This window comes from Manis javanica, chromosome 10 (genome assembly GCF_040802235.1).
Source record: "Manis javanica isolate MJ-LG chromosome 10, MJ_LKY, whole genome shotgun sequence".
Lineage (NCBI taxonomy): Eukaryota > Metazoa > Chordata > Mammalia > Pholidota > Manidae > Manis > Manis javanica.
The window spans coordinates 23,967,180-23,987,060 of record NC_133165.1 but is presented as its reverse complement, the minus strand read 5'-3'; the positions used below and the strand labels follow the sequence as shown (position 1 = coordinate 23,987,060).

The 19,881-nt window shown below is 51.7% G+C and overlaps 1 protein-coding gene across 1 annotated transcript in view; it reads right to left on the bottom strand.

The window, feature by feature from the left end:
* VDR (vitamin D receptor) overlaps nucleotides 1-19,240 on the bottom strand; it is a 49,960-nt gene extending 30,720 nt beyond the window's left edge. Inside the window, exon 1 of the mRNA XM_017652719.3 lies at nucleotides 19,155-19,240. The gene's annotated coding sequence lies outside the window, so the exon portion shown is untranslated. The remainder of the gene's footprint in view (nucleotides 1-19,154) is intronic.
* Between the last annotated feature and the right edge of the window lie 641 nt (nucleotides 19,241-19,881).

Here is a 19,881-nt window from a genome sequence, read left to right as displayed (position 1 = left end):
GCAGGGACTGAACACTTGACAGAGTAATTTACTGGGGCCAGGAGGCCTGCAGCAGCCAAGCAGCGCCCTCCCTGGAGGCAGCAGCAGGAGGCAGTGGGAAGGGTAGGGGGCGGCAGCCAGCCCTGGCAGGTGAAGAGTGTCCTGGGCGGCAGGCTCTCCTTCGACAGGGAGGAAGGGAGAGGGAGGGCTGCTACTAAGGGAGCTCTACTGCGCTCATGGCCCCCACCCCCAGATCTGAGGGATGCGCAGAGAGGCGGAGCCAGAGGGCGGCCTGGCACACCGCTGAGGGCGGGGAGGAGACCCCTGCCCCAAGCAGGGTCACAGAGCAGCCTCGGGGGAGCCAAGAACAGTGTGCGCTGGGATGGCGTCCGGGTCCTGGCCTTTGGGAACAGCTTCAAAGACAGGTGTTTGGGATCTCCTGTCTGTGGAGACTGGGTGTAGAGGGGCAGACAAGGCAGGGCTTAGATACAGCAAGGCACTGCCTTCAGACGGGTGTTTTCTGCCACCTTTAGCGCTTCCCAGACATGCTCAACGCCCCCACCCTCAGGGAAGCCTGAAGGGGGGCAGACTCCGGTGCCCAGTATCTGGGTCTTAGTGGCACAGTGGGTCACCAAGGTGGGGTTGGCAGAATTTCACCCTCCCCACTTCTACGCAGCCTTGCCTGTCCATCCATAGAGATAAACAGACAGACACACAGACACACACACACACACACACACACACACATTCCTCCCTTTGCTGATCCCTGCAGGAGGTGGCTCAGGAGATAATAGATATGCAGGTGTTTGATCCTGAGCCCTCATAAAGGCCTTAAAGCCAAACCCCAGATGGGGAAGGTCCAGATACCCACAGTGGTGCACCTGGGCAGGGAGGGGCAGAGCCCAAGGGGCTTCCAGGACCCGGGCCCAGTCCCAGGACCGCCAGCCCCCAGCGAACATCCAAGGAAGAAGGCAATGGGTGCTGAGTGATACAAACTGACCTCAGCTGGCCCAGTGCTAAAGACCGTGGGTATGAGAAGGTGTCCCTGCTGAGGACGTGCATGTGTCACTCCCAAGCCAGGTGCTCCTTTGCTGCCCCTGCTCATACTGTCCAAGGTCCCCAGCTGGCCACATTGTTCTGGACTCTACCCCATGGCCTTATCAATTTCCCAGCTTGGGTGAGGGACCAAGGTGAGGGCCAAGTGGGTACAGAAAGGACCACTGCTTTCCTGTCCTCAACCCCAAAGATTTTCAGAAGTCAGAGTTGAGATCCAGGTAGACCACCACCCTTGAATTTAAAAAAATGTGTATGAAGTGTCTATTATGTGCCAGCCTGCTAAGCCCTACACACATGATCTCACGTAGGCCTCATAGAAGTCCTGTGAGGTGAGAAGTCCCATTTTACAGATGGCAAAACTCAAAGTCCACCTTGAGTGACTTGCTCAGAGTCCCATGGCCAGGCAAGGAGTGGTGTGAGGGGCAAACGAAGACAAGCTGAGTGAAGCACCCAGGAGCATCCCTGGCTTCCTACTGACTCCTGCTATTCCATGATAAGCGTCAGTGGGACACCAGTACTCTGCACCCGTCCCTGATGCAAGTTCTTCAGACGCTCACAGTTTAGTCCTTGCAACAACCTCATCAGGCATGCAGGTACTGCTAGTGCCCCTATTCTAGGCATGGGAAAACTAAGAGAAGGTCATTGTGGAGTCTGGATTTGAACCTGCAGCTTAGCCCTGAGTATCCACTCAGCTGCCTTTCCTTAGGGAAATACCTCAGTCATTTCCCCAACCCCAAGCCCTGGACACCCTTCGCTTCCACTAAGTCACAGAGCGACGGAGAGGATGACCAGGACACCACGGCTCCCAAGACCAGGGGATGGCAGGCCTCAGCCCAAACCCTCTCTCTTCCAGCCGCCCCTCTTATGCAGAAAAACCCTATTCAACAGGTGGGTGTCTGCTCTCCATGACCTGTGCACTACTAGATGACCCTTTCAGGAGAGACCAGCTTAGATCTAGCCCATAGGTTCAAGTGCATGGAAGGTGGGGCAAAGACACAGAGCAACAAGAGGACAGTGGAAAAAACCCTGCTTAATACCCCTGCCCTTTTCCATGTCATACACAATACACACCGCATCTGAAATTCATGCTCTGAGTACATAGAACTTCCCACCGCTTTTGCTGGGGCTGTCCCCGAGGCAGCCCCTCTCACCGCTGCTTTGGAGATACCCAACTGCCTAGCACTGAGCCTCGGAGAGACAGAGGGTGAGGAGCTCAACACTGCAGAAAGCCCCTGGCTTCCATTCCTCCAGTCTGCATCCCACATCAAAGCTCTTTCCTGAGCCTGACCCCAGTCCTGACCTCACTTTAGCAAGAAATGGGAAAAAAATGTGTTTTCTTCCAGTCATTGAAGCCACAGTCACTGCCTCTCCTACACATCTACCCGTCAGCTCACACATGGGCACTGCGCCTTCCAGCAGCTTCTGCTAATTGGGCAGAGCCCCACCTACAACAGTCTGAGGGGTGGCTGTGGGGTGGCCTGGGCAGAGCCCTGGGAAGGTGAGGATCCAGGTGTTATGGGCTCAGGTTAATTGTACCACATCCACTGGACCATCCTTGGAGTCCTGAGGACAGTAAAGCTGTGCCTCTGGGAGGACCAGCAGTGGACAGGAGGTTGACCTCTGAGGTCTTTCCCAGCTTTGAAAGTGTGTCATTCCAAGGCTGGAATTCCCAGCATGATGAGCCTTAAGACCATTCAGGAAGTGAGGCTCTGTTGCTGACCTCTCTCTGACCCACTCAGCTACCAGATAAGCCCAAAATGCATGCTAGCACCAGCGAGGCCCACTCACCCTCAGAGGGAGGGTATGAGTGATGCAGTCCCTAATGGGACCCATGAAGAATGGGAGGCCAGGAGAGGGAGCCTCACTGAGCCATGCTGGGACTGCAGTGATCAAAACTGGGCTTCCTAATCGCTGACGTTGGCTCAGAGATCCCCCTCCTTCTAGAAAGAAATGGCAACCTAAGTGATTTCCCAGTAGGGGGATGGAATTCTTCCTCCTAAAACTGGCACACATGGTGTCAAGCACACGTGTGCTTTCTCCGGAGAAGACAGGCCTGGGCATACCAGCCACAAGGCTCATGTGATCGTGGTTTCCTCTCATTCCTCGAAGCGCTGCCCAGGGAGCGCTGAACGCAGTACGTGGCCTCATTTCTGTCATCAATTTGTTCTAATGAACTTAGGACCAGCAATATCATGGCCAGCCAGGGTGATGGCCTTTCTTTCCCCTCCACCATCCCCAAAATGTACACACATTCTTTTTCCAGAACAGGCTCAGCATTACCTCCCAGAAGAAGCTGAACCGAAACAGAGTGGAGAAGAGGGAAAGGGCAGAGGAAAGGATATATATAAATAGAATGCAGCCAGACTATTTCTTGCCCCCTGTCTCCCCAGCCCTCCACACACACACATTTTTCATGTGGGTGAGAATGCTTGCAAATTATTTTCTGCAGATTATAATGTCCTATCTCAGAACATCTCAAGACTGGAAGGAAATTTAACACCACTTTGTGTAACCATCTTAAATCTCCTCTGTAATATTCTAGACAGTTTTCTAGCCTGTGCTTGAATATTCTTCTTGGTGAAGAATTCTTTCTAGGGGCAATCTGCTCTTTGGATGGCTCTGCACTTAGCAAGTGCTCATGACGCACAGATGGAACAGGCCCTGCAGCTTTCAGTCACTGGTCCTAGACTAGCTCTTTGCAGCCATCGAAGATAGTTTGAGATGAACCTATTCCTACTGGGCCATTCCCACAGGGCCTCCAGAGGAGGGGTCATCGGGATCACCACGTGGTGCCATTGCACAAATTAGGAAAAGGGACCCATTCCTTACCTGCTGGAAAATTGTCACAAAAATATAGGAAAATCTAAAATATTCATGATGTGAATGAGGTTACAGAGAAGAAAGAGGAAGCTAGCCTGGGCTACATTTTAGACCTCATAAACTTCCCAGGTATGATCATGACTCCTATAAGGGCAGTGAATGAGGCTGTGAGATCAGACGACAACTGCCTCTGTGGCCCTCACCTGGAGAGAACAGTTTGCAGCCGAGGAAGGGGCTCTGCAGGACAGTGAGAAGCTGCCGGAGCTCTGCTGAGCCTGACTGCTTCCTCCGTCTTTGGCTCAGCTGTTTCCAGTTGAGGCTGGCTTCCAGCACTGCAGCTCTGAGAACATGAGGTGTCCCACACTATCCACTGACTAACTGGATGATGGGCCATGAAGGTGGCTGGTGCCCCAACAACCAGACGAATGAGTTTACCCCTGAAGGTCCTTCTTAATTAGCCCTTTGGGAAATATACATCACCTTTGAGAACTTGGTAAAGGTCCTGGGCTGACACCCCATACAGTGTCAACGGTCAGCAGGTCACTCCATAGAAATGTGCTACAGATTCCCACTCTACTGGCCATTCACCAGGATTCTTTCTGGCTGACTGTCTTCTCACTCTTGGAGAACTCGGAGTGTTGGTAGCTTCTTAGAGTGAAGCAGAACCTAGAGCAGGAGCCCACGTGGCCCCGACAGTGGGGCAGGGTATACCATGACTTACTTAGATATATTTCCACTTCTTATCGACAATTATTCCTGCAAGCTGCTTTTTTCCAGTGGAAACGGTGCCCTCAGCTTTGTCAACAAGATTTCTGGGTTGATTACTGCTCTCCAGGCAACAGACAGGCCATGCCCGGTCAGTGCTAGAAAATGTGGGCAGTGACTATGGCTGGTGGAACACAGGGAACCAGCCATTCCTAAGCCACAGCCCAATTTCTTTGATTTTACAGTTGAAGAAACCGGGTCCACCAGAGGGGAATGACTTGTCCAAGGCCACACAGAGAGGGAGAGCATTTCTCCATCTCCTCTCTGGCCAGGCCTCAAGGCCTCTCACCATCAGCGGGAGCACTTTCAAGGGGACAAGATAGTATGGGAGAGAAATGGGCCATGGGGAGGGGGGTGAATTTCATTCTCTGGAGGAGGGGAGTTGTGGGCAGCCACAGTGGAGTTTCCATAGACAGCAGTAAAACCAGACCCTGATTCCATTCTTACAAGCAATACAGAGAAATCCAAAAGTGGGTGAGGGTCACCCCTCGCTCCTGCCTGACCAATTCCTGCTGCCATCTTCAGCCTCTGTGGCCTGGAGAAATAGACTAGGACTCAAGACAGTCAAGGAATATTTTAGAGGGAAACAGGATATCCTGGCCTGCTCTTTCCCTCCCGTGGGTGGCTTTCCTGAGGTACCAGGAAGGGATGCTTCCCTCAGGTATCTTCTACCGGCCAAATCTGATGGGACAAAGAGGCTCTTTGTCCAGTACCTTAGAGACCAAGGAATAGAAATTGAGGAAGCCCAAAGGGAGAACACTAATAAAATAATAATACAGCGGAGTAGTTCTAGCTGTCCTCTGGGTGCCCTGGCCACCTGCTGCTGCTGACACAGCACATGGCTGAAGGGGATTTAAAACAAAACAAACCAATGGCCTCAGGACAATGGAAGAGCATTGCTTCTTTCTCCCAAGCAATTCCCAAGCCCAGTTTTTAGCACCTCTGAGGGCCTCTCTTCGGGCTGTGGATCTTTCTTATTTCTGGGCCCCTAACCCATGTCTGTGTAGGCCTGAGTCCTCAGACACAGGGCTTTGAGGCATACCCCACCCCACTCTACTCTGGCCAGCCTCCTTTTCCTCATTTTTCCTTCTGAGACCAGTATGGTCTCTGAATCATTCAGACTCTGCCTACACTGTGTGGAAGGTCAGTATCCAAGCTCCAGGTCCCACCAGCTCCAAGATAATCAGGATCCTTGGCATCAGATCCCTTGCTTACCTCCACAACCACTCTGGCCAGCCTGATGCCCCTGGCTACCCGACTACTGCCCATCTTCCCCCAAGGCCCACTCCTGCGTCCTCCTCCACCGATGGGAACATGGTAGCATCTGGGTCATAGGACTGTTGTAGGGACCAAGATCTCTGCTTGGCTCTCATCACAGTGCCTGGCATACTTTAGCTTTATGTAAGTCAGCTCTTATTACTAGAGCTGTAACTGTTGTCCGTACACTCTTGGAGAGTTCAGGGCCTGGAAAACGAGACTTGCAGGTCCCACAGAGGTGCTGTGGAGGTGGGAAGCCTGCTCTCTGTTCTGAACACTCCACTCCAAACAAACATTGCCCAGAAAGCCACATTTCTCCTGAACTGGGATAAAACTGACTACCCCACCCACGACTGTGGCTTCCTAAAATCTGATTGCTTGGGGAGAAATGAATCATTCTGATCTCTCTCCAATAAGCAGAGAAGCTGAGCTATACATTCAGACTTCTTCTGCAAGAAGATAAGACTTGTGGCTCCCCACTGACTGCTAACCTTGTCTTCCCACGGCCCTTCCTTCCCTTTGGACCTGAAGCTCAATAGCTGCTTCCCTGGCCGCAGCACTTCCCTACCCCACTCCTACCCACCGCTGCGAGCAGCAGAAGGTGGACTTCTGGGAAGGTGGGGCAGGAGTGCCAGGGGGTGGGGCCAGGAGGTGGCGGTGAGCGCTACAGCCACCCTGGCAGCGGTGTAGTCCCCCTGGGGCCCCTAACCTAGATGCTTGGCTCACTCTGCCTCAGTGGACCTGGACTTATGTCTGCCCCCAACTCTTGAAGGCCCTGGAAAGCCACTCACTTGTCCTGGGGTAGATCCTGAGGCCTATATCAGAATCAGTGAAGTATGCCTAGGTCCTCTAGTTGGGCAGAGCTGGAATAACTCTACCAGGCAACTCTAGTCTTGTAAGGGGCTGATTAACCCAAAGTCATCCTCTCTATCTGGGTTTTTAGTGAGAGCGGACACTCCTCATGTATTCATGAAGCTTCTCAGGGCCTAGGCCAGAGAGGGTCTCATTCCCCCAAGAAGGCAGAGCAGTCACCTCAAAGTGACCCCCCAGCTCCAGATTAGAATGTTTCCCTAAAAGCACTCCTCCAGAGCTTCTATTTGGCCAGGGTTCCAGCCATCCTTCTGTTTAGGGGTCCTCTTGGGGGTGCCCTGCAGGGCCAGGGAGCTGGGAGCATTTCTTCCAGGCCTCACACTGTTGTGAGCATTGGTTCAGGCCTCGGATGCCTTATCTTTGATGGCCGCCGCTGCCCAGTCTTAAGTGCTGACTACCTGGCAAGCCTTGCACTAGAAGTCAGAAACACAGTGATGGGCCTCACATAGGCTTGGCCTTGAAGCTTATAGTCTAGTGGAGGAGACAAACAGGAACTGCAATTCAGTACAGTCTGTGCTATGATACAAAGTACAGGTGTGATGGGAGATGCAGGAGAGCATCTGGCTTTGTGTTCCCGAGGTAGAGAAGGCTCTCTACAGGAAGTCACTTCTTAGCCTCTCAACTGAGATGGGAAAGATCATAGTTAAACATGGCAGTGGTAAAAAGGATGAGGGTTTGGGGCAGATAATACATGTGCAAAGGCTAAGAGGCAAAAGGGAAGGAATACGAGGCAGAGAAACTAATTCCATGCCAGGAGAGAGGGGGTAAGGGGCACTAGGAAGAGATGCACCAACCTAACACACTGTTTTATAGGAATTATGTTCTGTTCTTTCCTCTACTAAGTACTCCTATAAACTCACTGAGTCTTGAATACCAGGAATCATAAATTTTTATAAAGATATTTTGAAACCAAAGACTTCTCCATTCAGATTCCCACTCCAACATGAACGGACCTTGAGCTTGTAAAGAAAATAAAAGTGGGCTTCTCGTCTGCTGGTTGATTGACAAAGGCCCCCCAAAGTCAGTGAGGCAGTGGACCTCTTTGGCGACACAGTGAGGCCCCAGCAAGTGCACACCTAGGGCCCCCCTTCCTCCTTTACCTTTACAGATGGAATAGGATCATCTGTAGCTGAGCTGGAAGGTAGAGGTAGAGTAGAGAGTTCTGGAAAATTCAGCCCTGCTAAACAGGAAAAAATACGTTTTGTGGGAGAAAACCAAAGGAAAGGACAAGATGGCAGACGCAAGCCAGTAAAGAACTCAGTGGTGCATCACCAGGTCTGTCCTGTTCACGCACTGATCTGTCCAGAGGGACCAGACATGGTGGCTGGGCACAGGGAGTGCTAACTTACCACAAAGCCAACCGCTCCCTAGACCTACCCCCACCTGTCCACTTGGCCCGCTCCTCTCCCCTGGTCAATGAGGTCCCTTCCTTGTGGCCTGGAATTGCCTCAGGCTGGGCATCAGCCACAAGTGCAGGGCTCACCACCTGCACCCCGGGCATGCATGGGCACGCCAGCCACACCCTGAGCTGGGGGGCTCACACTCACTACTGGCAGACAAAACAAGCCCAGCCTTTACCTCAGAGTTTTTACTGAAGATAACCTACTTGTTTCAGTATTTCAGGCCAAAGCATCTTAATTGGTCTGGAAGATTCTTCCCCAGGGCCAGAGTGGGAGGAAAAAGCTATCTCTGTCCGAACCCAAGAACCCTCTGCAAACAGTAAACCCCTTCCCTCAGTCCTACCACTGGCCATCTTCCATTTCCTTGTTTTTCTCTGGTACCAGGGCAGAGATGGGCAGATCTGCTGCACAGGCAGCCTTCAGGGCTGCCTGAGGGGAAAGGAGGCGCTAAAACAGGGTCTCCAGAGGAACCACCTCTTCCCTTCTCAGCAGTGAGCTGACTGCCACCCCTTCTTGCCCACCTGGGCCTCTGCACCAACTCACAAAACTACTCCCTTCACTTGACTCTTTCCAGCAGAGGCAAACATCCTTGGAAAAGATGGACCCGCTTAGAGTCAGTGCGCAATTAAAGAACTGGGAGGGAAAGCCCGCCCCAGCTGACTGGGAAGGTTCTGTGTCCGTGGGAGCTGCCGCGGGTCTGGCAGCCCAGTGGGCAGCACTCTAGGGGAGCTGGCCAGGGGCTGTGGCTCATCACCACCTGGTGCGAGAGGTGACAGCCCTCCACCCACTGATTCCCCTTTGCTACTGACCCCTTACTTTTCCCAGAATTCCCAGGACCTGAGAAACAGCTCTGTGGCGAGGCTTTTCCATAGCTCAGGATGGACGTTTAACAGACATGAGAATAATTCCCCCAAGTGAGCTATTTTCTGCCCAGCTCTGGGAACAATAGCTCAGGGTGACAGGCAGTGGGGGCAGGTGTGGGGAGGAGTCTGGCCACGGACCACCACTGGTTTTAGGGCCTTTCCCATGCCCATTCTGCAGTCCCCCTAGAGCAGAATTTTCAGGGGGGTAGGGAACTTACGTCAGGACTCGGGACTTACCGTACCCCACCTACACCCACTGTGGACCCCAGATGAAGACTGAGAACAGCAGGTAAGGGAGGGCCTCTGGGAGCCTGGGGCTCCCTGCACACTGGGTTTCAATCCTCCGTGGCTGCCTGCTCTCTTATGGAGGGGAAGGAAGAAGAAGAAAACACAGCTGCTTTGACAAGCTTCAAAAAGGGGATCCTATACCCATTTGTCTCTCTCATAGGATTGTATCAGTTGAGATAAAATATTTAAAGTGTATTATAAAAATTGTTACACTCCATCAAAATGTTAGTTCTTTCTTCACATTATTCTCCCCAGTATTTAAGGGAAGGAGGAGGACTAATTTCAGGTGTAATATAGCAGGCCGGGAGAAAACCTTCTGAACTGTTACATGGAACATGATCCTGTCTGGTGGCATGAGGTCTCATAGCAGGCGAGAGCTCAGGTGCACAGTGGGTTTCACACTGGACAGGTAAGCATCCTGCATTGCCTACAAAGCCCAATCCAAAAATTTCATGGGCTTTTTCTTTTTTGCCTAGAGACCCTTTCCTCGACTTAGTTACCTTTTGATTTCTCTACACAGAACTTTCCTTCTAGTACCTATGGGAAATATCTGACTGGGAAAATAGAGTGGGGGAGGAGGGAGGAATGGAACAAAGTGGGGAATTCATTCATGGAATATCATTGGACTCAAAGATTTCATTATAACTCTCCAGAAAGAAAAACTGTATTAGAAAGTGTTACCACATGCTGGAAGGGATACCCATGGAAAATGATCATTTATGCCTTTGGTAAGGAATTCTATATAAACGAGGGCTTTCCTAGTTCCACTCACCGGTTAAAGGAAATAAAAGACCAAAGGATACCCTGGAGAACTGCAGTCTACACATGACCAAGGGTTCTGCTTGCCACCCCTTCCCCACAGCAGCATCATTAATTGTATGTTTCTAAATTAGTTGTCAATGTTTTAAAAAATAGAGACATTTCATTTTTGGAAAAATCTGGATGTCCAGCTTTCTATAAAATAAAATTGGATAATCTGGCCACACTGGGCTGCCCCAGCAGACGAGGCTTGTGCTCCCTGGGTCATCCCACCAGGGTTTGCTGCTCTCTAGACTCGCTCACTATCCACCTGGTCCTGGACCCTCGGAATCATCCTGCAGTGACTGAACTCTGTAGTCAGAGAGACGCAGTTAAGAGAGCAGGCTCTGGAGATGCAAACCCTGCCTTCTGTCCCTGCCACCTACGCTGTCACCAGAACCAATGGCCAGATCTCTCTGATCTTCTGCTTCCTCTCCTGCAAAATGAGAAAACCAACAATACCTACTGCACATGTCTGTGAGGATTAAATGAGAAAATGCACATAAGATGCTTAGCACAGCACCTGGCACAAAGCGGAACCTGTTCGGTTAACAGTTGTTATTATGCACAATTTGTTCGAAAACTGGGGAGAAGTTATCTGAGTTGCAATCCAGATTTTGAAAGATATTTTAGTCATAAAAAGCGATTGCTCTTAAACTTTCCTTTCTAACTCAGGTGACCCAGGCTACCTGCAAAAATATTTCCATCCAGTAAACATCTATTGATTGTATCTGCAGCATGTCAGGTGTCGTGTCCCCACTCTGCCCCAGCCGTCCAGGAGCCTGGCATTTAAGGAGGAGCCAGGGCACATCTGACTCTTCTCCACCTCCTTCTAGGCTCCAAACCTTTCCAGAGTTTTCCTAAGAGACACTCCACTTCCCCTCCAGTTTTTCAGGCTGCATACTTGAGTTCTTCCACTGCACACAGGTTAACACAGTTCCATTTCAACAAAGCCATTCAGATCTCAGATGGAGTTCATTATAATGGAATTTCACCTGAGGCTACCTTCCCCCACTTCTTAACATCGTGGCACCCAAGATGTCAATGTGCTTGCCAAACAGGCTGGGCAGAAGTAACTTCCCGCCCCTGGCAGAAGTCCGGAAATTCAGAGCCTTTTGGAGCAAAGAACTCTGCCCCAAAGGCGTCATCCAGCATCACCCTGGCAAGCCTGGAATGGTCCCATTCGCCCTCCAGGGGCACTGCTTGTGGCCTCTTTTCCAGTCCTTCCCAGGCAGAAAGGGAGGGAGAAGGCTGAGCTTAATGACCAGGACACTATGCAGGAAAGGCAGTGGGCAGGTGAAGAAGAGGTATGCATTTGGGATCCAGGAAGACCTGGATTCAAGTTCTGGTTCTGACTTAGGAGTTCAATGGCTTGGGCAAGAAATTTAACCTCTTAACTTCTTTGAACCACAGCTTTCTCTTCTGTAAAATGGGCATAACAATATTACCTACCTCATAGGACTATTGAAAGATACGTATGAGCAAATGTATGAACAACATTTACCACAGTGCCTGGAATGTATTGTCATAATGACCATTGGTTTATGATGATTGTCAGCTATTATATGATACGTTAGCCTCACAAGGGTCAGAGGTTGGTGTAGAGCGAGACACTGGGGCAGAGTGGGGGTGGTGTGTGGCTGAAGAGTAGGTGGGGTCCTGCCTTTGAGCCTAGCGTGGGCCTGGTGACCAAGACGAGGTCCAGGGCAGAGGCGCCTGGCTGCCTCTGGAACTGGCAGGCATAGACTAGATGGGTAATTACAGGACTGTGGGATGGGTTGTCCAAGCAACTGCCCAGCCAGCCACATTTTTTATCCCGTGGGTGGCTGGGGATTGGGGGGCAGCTGGCTGAGTATATGGCTGTCAGGACACTGGGTGGGTCTAACAACCTTTAAACCCAGCACCCCTGGGGCAGAGTGTTCAGCCCTTGAAGGGGAAGGGATCCTCTGTGGGCATCCTGCTCCTTTCCACATGGCACCTCCTCTGTTCTCTCCACCTCAGTCCTCCAGTCACCCCTTGCTTCTCATACTGGACAAGTCCAAGCATCAAAGATCAAGATCAACTTCTGAACATTGGTCAGCGGAGACTATTAAACTTCAGTTCACCTCACCTGGAGACTTTAAATGATCAAGAAGCCCTGGACAGACATAAATCCCATCACCATCCCCAGCCCAGGGTGCTCTGATTAGCTGGTTCTGATACTTTCATGTCCATTTCTCAAAATCAGTGCCTAGGGGAAATACCCCTTCCAATCCTCTTAGCAAAAATGCTTGTGGTTGAACTAAATGTAACGCCATGTGTTGGGAAGGGTGTGAAGCCATGGGATTCCTCACCCACTGATGGTGGAATCCCAGTAAGGAAGGACTTCACCTGCAGGCAGAGATCATGCACAGTGATCTCAAAGTCAGGCTGCAGCTTGTACAGGGCTACCTGTGTAACAGCGTATCAGATAGGCACACACACAAGCCAGAAATCAGGTCCTTAGATTGATGATACAATTAGTATAGCTGAAAGGGACTTCAGAAACTCATCTATTACAACTTTTTCACTTTAGAAATGAAGTCTATATCAAGCATTGAAAAGGATGGAGAACAATGGGAACTTCTTCTACTGCTAAAAGGAGTGGTTTTGGGTACAACCACTGCAAAACACAGTTAGGCACCATAGAGTAATATCAAACATGGAATCCATGTGGTCCAGCAATTCTCATCCGAGATATGTGCCATAGAGAAATGCCTGCTCAGGTGCCAGGGGACAAGCATAACATCTTCCCAGAGGCATTATTTCATCCAGCAGCCCCAGCCTGGAAACAATCGCCATGTCCATCCACAAGAGGAAGGCTATACCAACTGTGGCATACTCTTACAGTGGAATGGCATGCTGACATGAAAACCAGGAACTACAGCTGTGTGTGTCTGCATGGAGGGATCTCAGAAACATGATATGGAGTGAAAGTAGAGCATCACAGAGAGCATACACATGCAAAAGCCAAAGACATGCAAAAGTAAACAATGCATTATTTTGTAAAATGTACATATATAACTTACAAAGAAATGCAAGGTAATGACTAAAATTCAAAATATTAGTTACTGTAGGATGGCAAGTAAGGAAGGTGGTGCAGTTGAGAAGAGGAAAGGGTTTTTTTTAAGGTATTGTACATGTTCCTTTCCAAACTTAGAGGGATGGTACAGGTAGTAGGTACAGGATACAGTTTATTGTTCTTTATACATAGGCATATTACATATATTTGTATGTTTGATATATTTCACAGTTAAGAAAATAAACAAAACGAACTGAAGATTCTCAGTCCCACAGAAGCTAAATGACTTTCCCAACTCATGAGCTAACAAATGACAGATCTGATGTTAGCCAGGTGCCAAGACATCTATTCCATGATGCCAAAGGGGCCTCTCACAACGATGAGTTTCTGGGCTAGTAAACTTAAGAACAAATGCAAGAGTCTTCTTTTCACTCTTAAATTCCCAGTGTCTTGAACAGTGCCTGTCACAGAGTAGGCCCTTGATGTGTGCATACAGAATGACTGCACGTACTTTGTAAGGGTTTACTTTGTGCCGTGCACTTGGTTTATATAGTCTCTAAACCTCACATAACTCTCCAAGGGAGTTATTCTTATCTCAGTTTGCAGATAAGTAAATTGAGAGTCACAGAAGTAAAGAAACTCATCCAAGGTCACCATCTAGGAAGTGACAAAGCCAGGATTTGAACCCAATGTGTCAAACTCAAATCCTATGTTTCTCTCACTCCATCAAGCGACCAGCACAGCTTCTCATAACACTACCTGAAATCTCAGGCATATCCCAAGGATCCAGGGAACCACAGCTGGGGGTAGTCTGAGGGCTTTGTCTTCCTCCTACCTATGTCCCCCAGGCTCTGACACTTAGAGTGGTTTGTACAGCCACGCTCAGCACCAGCAGGCAGTGTGGAGCAGTGGTCCCAACTGAACTCTGCAGCATGCGCTGACTTCACTACATCTCTTTAGACCTTTGTTTCCCATGTATGTGCTGGAGAGAACAGTAACTTACTCCGAAGAGATGCTGCAAAGATGGAAGGAGTCAAGCAAAGTGATCAGCACAGTGCCTGGCAGAGGCCATTAGATGAGGCTGGAGCCCCCTTCTCCTTCCAGGTGGGCTAGGTTCAGGGGTGTTCCCTAAGGGGGAGCTAGGAGGGGAAAGGTAAACAAGGCAGAAGAGCTCCCAGTTGGCCAGTGGACAATGGCCTTCTCTTCCTTGGTCATCAATCCAGTGGCTTGTTTGAAATTGTGTTCTCTATCTGCCTTCCAGACCACTCAAGTCTTATTAGATCCTATGCAGTCTCTCTGCAAAAGGCTCTCTCTCTCTCAGAGCAGGTTCTTCTGTGCTGCTTTTACTAGAGTAAGATATCCAAGACAGGCCTGAGAGTGCTGGCAGAGGGAGCCTCCTTCTGAGAGGCTACTGGCCCCAGAGCAACCTTTGGGCCAAAAGAACTTGCTCTCAGGTCAACTTGTTCAAACTAGTTAGTAAATCTAACCTTACCACTCACAAATATTTATTGCAGGCCTATTATGTGCAAGGCATGGCCTTAAATGCCCTGTGGCCGCCTGTGAATGCAGAGGTGGTAAGGTTCCAGGAGGTTAAGACAGATCCAAGTCCAGTCCTGACTCTCCCACTCGCCAGCTGTGTCACTGAGGCATGGTAATCAATCTCACTGAGCCTCAGTTTCCCACTTGTGAAAGGAACATACTGCTTCCTATCTCACAAAGTTGTGGCAGGTCTGGGAGGCGACACACGAAATGCACCTAGCCCAGCCCCCTGCAGCTAAGCTGAGCTACAACCACAGTGCCAGCAGGTGGCACACACTGGGCGTGTCATCCCAAAGCCTTGGGCCTCCGAGTGCTCCAGAGTGCCTGGAATATCACACCTGCCTAATACTCAAAGCCTCAACTATGGTCAGAAGGCCAGGGAGAGGCAGTAGCTTCCCAGGAAATGGCAGCTGGGTCCTGCCCAAGCTCCGCTTTCCCTGGAACAACTGCCCATACCCGTTCAGGACCAGGACTCTCACCTGTGCAGAATGGGGACCTTGTGCTGCATCCGGTTCTGGGAACACTGCTTGGTCTACTCCTTGGCATGGGACCTGCAGGGCAGGTTTACAGAAACAGGACACACACTCATACTCCCCAAGTGCCTACTGCTTCTGCCTCTTGCTCCTGGCCTTTACTGACCAGCCACCCCCACTTTTCCCGACAGTCCAGAGCTTCTCCCCACTTCCATCCCCCTTCCTCACAACTAGACTGGAAGATTGGGATGCCCCAAGAGGTCTTCACTTGCCCTTTTAATTTGTTGGCGATGAGAACAACTTCCTGCCAGAGTGGAAAGTCACTAACTACACAGTCATCAGCAAGACTCCGCCCCCTATGCCAGATGCCCCAGTCAAACACACAGGACCCCTGCGGACTCTGCAGGGAGGCTGCCCTGAGCATCTGGACAATGAGGACCAAAGACTCAGAAGTGAGCGCAGTTTCTCTTCCACGTGTCACCACAGCAGGATGCAGTCACTGCCACCAACGCCTATAGCTTGGGTTGAGCAAGACATCTGTCCCCACCCTGGACCATTTCCCCAATAGTCAGACCAGACTGGAGAGTCAAACTCCAGTGTCCAAGGGAATTGACTCCATCTCCTCCTGAGAGACTTCTCTTCAGCTCTGACCTCCCCTTTTTTCACCATTCCCTAGAAACTGACTTCAAGTGATCTGTGTCCTTTATCCACATGAACAAAATTTGACCCCCTTTCCCTTCCTGGATGTTTACCACTTTAGAGCTGGACTTTTCTGTGGGGTCATGTGGCCCCCAGAGGTCTGAGAAGCTGGCCAGAGCAATGAAGAGGCTGCAGACATGGGGGAAGAGGGAAGAGGGAGCATGAGGCTGGGTCTTGGCTCCGTTATAAAACCAATTCTCCCAGGGACAGCTGAAGGGGAGCTGGCAGGCCTTCCTGTCCCTGTCTAAGATATGGGTGGGGCATGAACACCAAAGGTGAGACCAGTCACAAGTCAAGGGTAAAGGGAAGTCACACGAGCAAGTGGGAGGCTGGGTCCTGGGAGAGGGTGGCTGGGAGCAGTGCTGCCTCAGGGAAAAGACTGAAATTGGGTGAGAACACCAGGCAACAGGCTGGGGTACTGGGGTTGCCCTCAGAATTAAGCTCTGACCGTCTTCCCCTTATCATGAAGCACCACTCCCATCTTTTCCTCTTCATTAAACTCACCCCCACCCACCTGCCCCTCCGCCTATGACCTCTGCTGGGTTTAGGATGGTGTTCACAGAATGCTTAAATGTTCCAGTTTGCCCTGGACAGTTTTGGTTTATGTCTATTGTCCTGACATAACTTGTTAATAGGACCCCCTTCACTCTCCAAAGTCTCCCAGTTTAGACAATAGATTAGAGGGTTACTCTCCCCACCCATCCAGGAGGGCATGGACAGTAGAGGAATCAAAGAAAAGCATAATTAGCAGTGAGGCCCTATGGTCCAGGTGGCAGCCAGGCTGGCCTGGGCCCAACTGGACCCTCAGCCTGGACCGTAACACAGGAAGAGCCTGAGACTTGCTGCCATCCTGGGGCTCAGATGGCCTGTGGGGAAGGGGCCTGGTCTGGTGGGTCCTGCTTCCTGTCATCCCTCCAAGGGTCTAGCACCATAATGGGCACACAAGAGGCTTTTAATCAATCTTGTCATTTCCTTATTTCCCTCTTCTTACACCCAAAATAGGCTTGGAGCACTGACAAAGGAGCACCTGGAGTCCCATAACTACTCCTGTCTGGCCAAACAGGAATGCCACGCTAGTGCAGACCTCCAGGCTCTCATACATGAACACAGCAACAGGCTCCTAGCAGACAGGCTGTCACTGCCTCCTGAGAATGTGGGGTGAAGAACCAGCAGCAGGACCCCCTCTGCAGTCCAGGAAGACCATTAGCTCTGGCCCACCAGGCCCCAGGGCTTCCTGCAAACATGGAAGACAACAGCTTTTGATACTGGCTGCTTGTTCTGAGAGTGGAAAGTAGGCATCCCAGAGGTTCTCTTGGTGCTTCCTCTGGAACCTAGTTCCAAAGGAGATCAGTTCTGAGATCAAACAGGGGAAGACTTCAAATAACACAAATGACTAGGGCATCCTGAACATCACCAGGCCTTCTACAATAGTCACACACTAAAGTGTGATGGCCTTGGCTGAAGAGCTGTAAGGGGTCAGGAAAGCTTCCTAGCTCTCTTTCCCTCCTTCCTTATCCTGCTCTCCTCTTTTCTTATTCTTTCACTCTTCCCTTCTTCCTTATTCTTTACCCTGGGGAGAGGCCAAGTCATGGCTGATGAGGGACCAGCTAAACTGAAGCTGTGGGACCCAGCCAGAGTACAGACTGTGAATTCCCCAGCTTTTGGCACTTTGACTCAGGCCTACAGCCTGGTTATGGATTCTTTTCATAAGGGCCCAGAAAGGCCACTGAATGGGGGCAATGGACCCTGGGGCCCTTATTTCTGCTTAAGGATCTGAAAAGCACCCAAAACAAAAGTCAGAAAGAGTCTTACTACCTCCTGGGCTGGCTGCATACCGGTCCTGAAAGCATTCCAAAAGTACCCACAGTCCCCTCCAGCACCTGGACAGGGAAGGAATGAGGAGGGTCCCCCAATATACAGCACTCTTGGTTCATAGATTTGAGGCTCCAGTGTTCAGATAATCCATTTCCATCTCTGCAAACCATTCCCACTTGCTAGCCTGGCTTGAAACCTTCTTTGCCAACACCATATCTTTCCTAGTCCTGGAACCTTTCTGGTTTCTTGAGCACACCCACCTCACTAAGAGAGATGGGCAGCTAACAAGATCACTTGGCAAAAACAGAATGAGGGGCTGGAAGTCTGCAGTGCTGGGATGTACCTCCTAATCTTAGGAGGATGAGACATGTGATTTACCACAAAGCCACAGTCCCTTCACAGTCAACCCCTTCTGGAATGATACCATAGCCATCTCATAATCATTGCTGTGTTGGGTGTCCCCTTCAGGAGTGGCCACCATCAACCATGAGGAAGACTGCTCCAGCAAGGTGCTGGAGAGTTGCTGCTCTCTGCCTAGGAAAGCTTCTGCAATGCTCAGAAAATGCCTGCCCAACTGCTTGCCTAGGCTCTGGCCCCTCTGGCTGCAACTGAGCCCAGACAGGAGGATGACTCACTCACCACAGGGAGGAGGAGGAAGAGGAGGTGGAGATGCGGGAAGGGCCTGGGCTCAGAGACCCAAGGCTCTCCCAGCCTGGGCAGCCTGAGTCTCAGCCTCCGTGGTCCATGGGGGGAGGGGCACAGTGTCCACTGCTCTCCTAAACCACATGCTGTTCCCTACTAGATACTTCCTTGAATTCTACTCACCCACCACCCACAGACTTGGGGCCCCTCACTTCCCAGATCGAAAATCCTTCCTGGGCACCCTCCTCAGTTGGATGTTTGCCCCTGAGTTTCTCTGAACATCTATGGTCCGGCTTTCCTGAAAAAATAAATCCAGTGCACTAGGGCCAACTGGTCTTAAATCATCGGTGGTTTTAAAAAAAAAAAAAAACAGCTAAGAAAAGAAAAAAACTCTACCTGAAAGATCCAACTCTACCATCGCAAGTGACCATACATAGGTCGTACAAGATAATAAGACTACACACACTCCACCCCTAGGAGAATTTAGCACCAGTAGAAAGAAAGCCAGTCTCGCCCTTATTCCTCCACTCCATGCCAAGGTGCTCCAACAGACGAAGGAAATAAATGTTTCTTGTTGCCCAAGTGCTGAGCACTGTGCCATCGGAGCATTTCTGCGTTAAGTTGCCTGAGCACGAGGAGGTCGCGGCTCCCCTCGCCAGCCTGGCACGAACTTCAGCCTCCACAGACCTCAGGGTCCCCTCAGTGCCCCAGCCTCATGGCACGACGGCCCGAATCTCAGTTGTCAAGTTTGCCCCTGAGACTTAGCCTTCGGCCCGGTGGCCCCGACGCCCCAACCTGGGGCCTAATTACCATCCTGGGACCCCCTTTCCCGCTGCTCCCCGGTCCGCACCTGGTCCGGCGGGTGGGCACGCTGCTCCGCGCTCCCGGCGCCTGCTGCTCGGCGGCTGCCTTTTGACAAGCAGAGACAGCCCGCACCTGGCCCCGCCCCTCTATGCCCCGCCCCGCCCCTGCCCTAGCCCCGCCCCGATCCCGCCCCTGCCCTGGCCCCGCCCGCGCCGCCATCTTGCGTTGGGAGCAACCACTGTGCAGGGGACCGGAAGACTGCGCGTTGCAGTCCTCCTCCGCCGCCGCCGCCGCGGGCCCCGGGGCACGCCGAGCTGCGGGCCCGGGCCGTGAGCGCTTTCGCGGGCCCCGTGCATGCAGACCCTCGCTGCTGCCTGGGTAATCCGTGTCGCACCCCCGCCCGCTGTGGTTCTGCCCGGCCTGCGGCGGCGCCTCTCAGGCTCGTCAGCCGCACCTGGGCCGACCCGGCCGGCCCCGCTCCGTTCCCCGCAGGGTGCCGGCCGCCGCCAGCCGTCGTGTGACTTCAGCAGAGCGCCAGGGAGCTCAGCCGATCCCGCACGCTAGGGTGAAGGCGCACACGGGCTAGCGGGCCGACGTGGGGCCTGGAGTCGTGTCGTCCGCACTCGGGGTCCCCTCAGCCGCGCGCGCGGCCCGTCGCGAGCCTCAGCTTCCCTGGCCCCCTGTGCCCCCGCCCTGCCCCACCCGACAGGAGGTGAAGAGGAGGGAGGCGGAGAGGAGTACATTCCGAGACGTGGAATCGTGGGTAGAGGCGG